We start from the raw sequence: 6,381 nt of genomic DNA, 5'->3' as shown, positions 1-6,381 counted from the left end.
CACTGACTGCTCTTCCAAAGGTCCTGAGTTCAAATCCCAGCAACCACATGGTGGCTCACAACTATCTGCAATGAGACCTGACGCCCTCTTCTGGTACATCTGAAGACAAGTACAGTGAATTAAGCTGGAGCGAGCGGGGCGGAGCGAGCAGGGCTGTCCTAGCAACCTCATGATGGCTCATGGTCATCTATACAGCTACAGTGTACTCATACACATAAAATAAATAAATAAATCTTTAAAAAAAAAAATCTGAGACCAGGAGCTCAACAAAATGTATCAAAGAGATTTTATAAGTATAAAGATACCTTAAAGAAAATGCAAAATAGATAAAAAGAAATTTAAATATTTATTTAGTTTCAACAGTACTTTACTAGCAAATCAAAAGTACTTAAAGTAGTAGTTTGTTTAAGTAATAAGGTTTTTAAAATCAATTAGTAAGTTAGACTATGTTGTGAAAACCATAGGAACATACAGAAAGGTTGAGAGCATCAAGATAAGTGCTTTATTCAAATTCATTCACTGAGGCTATTATATGCCAGACACAAACTAGGTGAAGGAAACTGAAACCAACAAGAAGGCATCACCTACAACCAGTGCTGAGACAGATGACGCACAGAAACCAATTGTCCAAATCCTGGTTCCACCAATCCCTGAAACTAATTCCTGGTGGATTCAAACACAATTATGAAATAAAAATCATTACACCAGAGTTAAATGGAAGACTAGAGATGCAGCTCAGTGAAAGAAGGCTTGCCTAGCTCACATGAAGCCCTCTCTTCAAGCCCTAGGTCTAGATGTTAAGTTAGAGGATTTTTGTTTTGTTTTCTTTTTCGAGACAAGGTTTCTCTGTATAGCCCTGGCTGTCCTGGAACTCATTCTGTAGTCCAGGCTGGCCTCAAACTCAGAAATCCACCTGCTTCTGCCTCCCAAGTGCTGGGATTAAAGACATATGCCACCACTGCCTGGTGAGGATTTCTTAAAACAAAACAAAACAAAACAAAACAAAAAAAACCAAAAAAGGCAAAACAAAAACAAAACAAAACAACAAACAAACAAAACAAAGAAACGGGGCTGGAAAGTTGGCTCAGTAGTTAGTCCAAGGCCCTGGGATTCCCAGCACCCATGCTACTCCAGCTCTAAGAAATCCAATGTATCAGGCACCTGATTTACATCCATATACCCACACCCAGACACCCACAATTAACTTAAAAATAAATCTTTAAAATTAAGTTTTAAAAGACACAAGCAATAACCAGAAAGGAAAAGGGCTGACATTTTTATTTAAATTGAAAGTATGAATTTTTACTTTGTATAAGACTGCAATTAAAGAAAAATACCACAAATGGGAAGAAGATATTTATAACAATAACAATAATAAATAATAAAAAAATTCATTTATTTTTTGAAAAAATTAGATGTATTATTTATGTGTATGAGTGTTTTGCCTACATGTCTTGTACTACAAATATGCCTGGTGCCCAAAGAGTTCAGAAGAGGTCATTAGATCCCTAGATCCAGAGTTAGGGATTATTGTAGCTATCATGTGAGAGAGCTGGGGACCAAACAAAGTACTATATATCTGTATGTTATAAATAATATATAGTTTCAATATAATTTTACTTGTCACAGGATTTTCCCTGTATAATTACACTAGTGCAGAGGAGGTCTGTGACTGAACAGGGAAAAGGGAGGCGGAGCTAAGAGTTGCAGGGAGAGGGAACATGGCAGGAGGAGAGAGGAGAATGGAGCTGACATGATATCATAAGATTAGATTAATTGGGATAAAGTTTTATCATTATCAATTGGCTCTAAAATTATTGTATTGACATCTTGTAAATTGTGATATTATTGATACATAAATCTGACTGGTTAAAAAAAAATTGTGAGATGCAACCTTGAGGTTGGCGGTCCCATTTAGTTACTGTAATGTGAGATTGCAGACTACATAGGGTTTATGGCTGAGGAAGTACTAGTGGCTCCTGGGACAAGCAAGCCAGATGCTGCAGGGGCTAGCTAGAGAGAGTTGTTGGTGGCAGCAGGAGTGAGAGTGTGGTCTGCCCCTGCAGAGAGCTGGTGGGTTCATTTTTTAATATTTCTCGCAACACTTCACTAAAAATAAGATTTTTTTCTCATACACTATATTCTAACCACAGTTTCCCCTCTCTCTACTCCTCCCAGTTCCTCTCCACCTCCTCTCCCACCCAAATCCACTTCTTCTCTGTCTCTCATTAGAAAAGAACAGGCTATTCAAGAGATAACAAAATAATATATAATAAGATAAAACAAAACCATCAAATTGAAATTAGACAAGGCAAACCAACAAAGAAAAAGGGCCCCAAGAGAAGGCACAAGAATCAGTTCACTTGTTCACACACTCAGGAGTTCCATAAAAGTACTAAACGGAAAGCTAGAACAGATACACAGAGGACCTAGGGCAGGCCCATTTAGGCCCTGTGCTTGCTACTTCAGTCTCTGTGAGTTCATATGAGCTTGGCTCAGTTAAGTTAGAGGGCCTTGTTCTCTGGTGTCCTTCATCCCCTCTGCCTCTTCTTCCACAGAGTTCCCTGAGCTTGAGGTGAGGAATTTAATTGAGATATCCCATTTAGAGCTGTGTATTGAAAAAGTCCCCAATAAAATGTATAAAGATTTTGCATCCAGGATATACAAAGATCTCTCATACATAAATATCTTCTTTGAAAAAAGCAATTCCAAGCCAGGCAGTGGTGGCGCATGCCTTTAATCCCGGCACTTGGGAGGCAGAAGCAGGTAGATTTCTGAGTTCGAGGCCAGCCTGGTCTAAAGAGTGAGTTCCAGGACAGCCAGGGCTATACAAAGAAACCCTGTATCGAAAATACTAAATAAATAAATTCCAAAAATTATATGTGAGAATTTTCAGGATAATTTAAGTCTCTGAATGTAACTTCATCTTCTTCCACATCTTCTTCCAGAGAAACATTATATTTCTTCTACCAAACATCTAACTTGAGTGGTTCTTAGTAATATGCTGAGGACAGTGGTTGCCTGCAGCCAGCTTCAGTATTTGTGAATGCTAGTCAGTTTCCAGTCACTCCTGAGGTCTATTTTTCAGAGTTATGTGCCAGAATCCTTTGCCCTTGGTTCATCATAAAAATCAATCTTTTGGCCATAGAGTCTGTCAACAGCTCTGTTCAGATTCTCAGTTTCTTGGCCAATGCACTAAGCATTAGAGAGCACCTGTAACTGAACAGGCCAGTTCTTTAGGACCCTAACTATGATGCTATCCCATTGCTTTCAGTGCTTTCAACTAGCTGTACTTTTTGTTTACTTCTGCTGGTTTTGGCAAAGGTTGGTTTGAAACAATTTATAATTGTCATCACCATTTTTTAATTAGAATACACCCTACTCATGTTTCATAAAAAGACATAGAATTGAACACATTCCAGTAGCAAGAAACATATATGCCCCAAACTCTGGGTTTTAAACAATACTGCCATTCTATGAGAAACTGTAATCCTCCTGGTTTGAGACCTGCCTCTGATAGCCACACCTCTCTGTCCATCTCTTGCTATTCGCCACCCCTCCAACCTGGTTCCAGTTACATTTGAAAATTCCACCCCCACAGATTAACAAGGAAGTCGCTGATTGGACTATCACACGGACGTATTTTGGGGGGAGTGGTTTTTGTCCCAGGTATTTTACCTGTTGGGGGAACAAAGGATGATCATTAAATTCAAGATGGCTGAACAGTAAAGTCTGCAAGCTAATTTTTACCCTTCCACGTGGGTAGGTATTTCTGGGGCTACTCTCTCCTATCTCCTTCTATCTCTTCCTATCTATTTCTAACTCCTATTTCCAGAAGAACCCTTTCTTTAATGTTGGTGCTGGTAGCCAACAAGAAACAATGGATTTTGGGTTCCAAGATGGGAATGTACAAATCACACCAAGATATATATTGCACTAGAAAGCAAGGAAGCACTCAGAGACCATTAAGATTATGTTTAAAAGTGACAGAAACTCTTTAGCACCACTGACCAAACTTATATTTCAACATCACACAAAATAATGGTGAAAAGTGACTATGACATATAAAATATATTAAAATCTACCAGACTAAGATGGCACTGGAGAGAAAAAGCATTTCATTTCTCTGGAAAACATTATGTCAATCCCTTATTCTAAACATTAGTGATTAAAGAAAAAGCAATTGGGCATTTACTTCTCTTGTCCTTTCAGCACAAAGTGTATCTCCAGGTAACCAAGCATGCCTAACTAACAAGAACATCTTTATTGAGGACTGTCAGCTAACAACTAAGAAAGAAATGATGAAATTAGAAAAGAAATTACCAATCAGAAAACCATTAAAAGGCAGTTCAATTCAGAAAAGAGGTACAAACAGATATTAAGGAATTTTAAGAAAAAGGGTTAATGAGAAACTGCAGAGCCAATCCATGTAGCACCAAGGTAGCACCCCTCATGTTACCCTCTATTGCTAAGAGAAAAATTCCTTAGACCAATCAAATTGAGTGAGTTTATTAAAGTAAAACAAAACAAAACCTAGTCACAAATCAGACAGCTCCCAGAATAAGAGCAAATTCGGAGAAATCTAACCAATATGATCAGATGGCATTTACGGAAAACGGAGGAGAGCCAGAAAGCAATGCAGGTACTAGAGATTCTTAACAAGTCAACTGGTTACCACTTTGCTAGTTAACTGGATGCAATTAACCCTTACAATTAATCAAACTGTGATTAAATTATACTGGTTTGGTAGATGCTAATGGGTCCAATTTAGATGCTCAATGCAACTCCATGCCCCCCACCTCCGTGCTATTTTATTGAATAGCAGCAAAAAAACTACATCATAGATACCTGGCTGGCATGACCTGAAAGTAGGTGACCAAAGTTACTAGCAACATTATTAATGAGACAAGCAGCCAAATATAGTGGTACCCACAGGTAATATCAGCTCTTAGAAGAATCAACAATTCCAAGCCAGCCTGGGATACATGCTGTTTTAGTTTGGATTCTATTGCTATCATGACCAAAAGCAGCTTGGGGAGGAAAGGGGACATTTCAACTTGCAGCTGTAATGCATCAGGAGAAGAAGGCAAGAGACCTAGAGGCAGGAACTGCAACAGACCATGGAGGACCACCCAGGACCACCTGTCCAGGGGTGGCACAGCCCGGAGAGCTAGGCCCTCCCACATCCATCATTACAACACCCCACAGACTTGCCTAAGGCAATTCCCAAATTGTGATTCCCTCCACCCAGATATGTCTAGGTTTGTGCGAAGTTGACAGAAACCATACAGCACACATAGCAAGAACCTCTCTACAAACAAACAAAATGAAACTACTAAAAAAGCTAAGGGCAAGACACAGGCTTTGCAGGGCGATGAACAGCCAACTCTAAGTCTTTACTTTTACAATGTTATTTTTTTAAAATGCTGGGATTAAATTTTTAAAATGAATGCACAGTAATGTCTCAGAAACTCTACAACACCCAAACTTTTCCCTAAAATCTTTGCTTTCTGAGCCACTCTCCAGTCTGGCCTTGAACTCTTGCTTTCAGGAATATTCCTTCCCGGACTACCCAAGTAGCTGAACTGCGGGCCACACTGCATCTCTTAAAACCTTTTCTTATTAAGAACATTCATTCACCTGTTACATTGTGCTCGCTGGTAAAAAAATTGAACGTGTGGAACTTAAATGAGGCATACAATTTCACTTTAGAACATTATGTAAAGCATTTTGTGTTATTTGTACACTCTTCTTCTTGAAGATAAGGAAATTATTACTAGTGTGTGGATTTAGCTTTGCCATCCATAAATTGAGATAGTCTAAAGAAAACAGTCTTTTTTTTTTTTTTTTTTTGGTTTTTCGAGACAGGGTTTCTCTGTACAGCCCTGGCTGTCCTGGAACTCACTCTGTGAGGCTGGCCTCGAACTCAGAAATCTGCCTGTCTCTGCCTCCCAAGTGCTGGGATTAAAGGCGTGCGCCACCATCGCCCGATTATGACTATTTAAATTTATGCCTGGTATGTACATTACTTGTTTGACATTTCTATTATTTTAAATAATAAATGTCATTGCTAAGAATGTGATGTCAATTTCTCCTCTAGTAGAGTATCCACCTAAAAAAAATAGAACACGCACCAGAAAATGGTAGAGTTAATGAACGAGACTGGCTTGACGGCTACACTTCCGTAATTGAACTAAAGGATTTGAAGGGCAAGTTTGAGTGCTGTAGAAACAGTGCTTCTCCAACGTCAGGGCACATTCTAACCACTGGGGATAGTCATAACTTAAAATCTGATTCAGTAGGTCTAGAATGGGACCCCACAAGTGCACTGCGCTGAGTGCTGGTACTGTTGGTGCGACTGCAGGTGGTCAGTAATAAGGC

General features: G+C 39.2%; 1 protein-coding gene across 5 annotated transcripts in view; it reads right to left on the bottom strand.

The window, feature by feature from the left end:
• Chmp3 (charged multivesicular body protein 3) overlaps positions 1-6,381 on the bottom strand; it is a 91,825-nt gene that overhangs the window by 40,441 nt on the left and 45,003 nt on the right. The gene's annotated exons all lie outside the window — the stretch shown is intronic.

Source organism: Mastomys coucha, unplaced genomic scaffold (genome assembly GCF_008632895.1).
Source record: "Mastomys coucha isolate ucsf_1 unplaced genomic scaffold, UCSF_Mcou_1 pScaffold20, whole genome shotgun sequence".
In the NCBI taxonomy this organism is placed as follows: Eukaryota; Metazoa; Chordata; class Mammalia; order Rodentia; family Muridae; genus Mastomys; species Mastomys coucha.
This window is presented reverse-complemented; position numbering and strand designations above follow the sequence as displayed.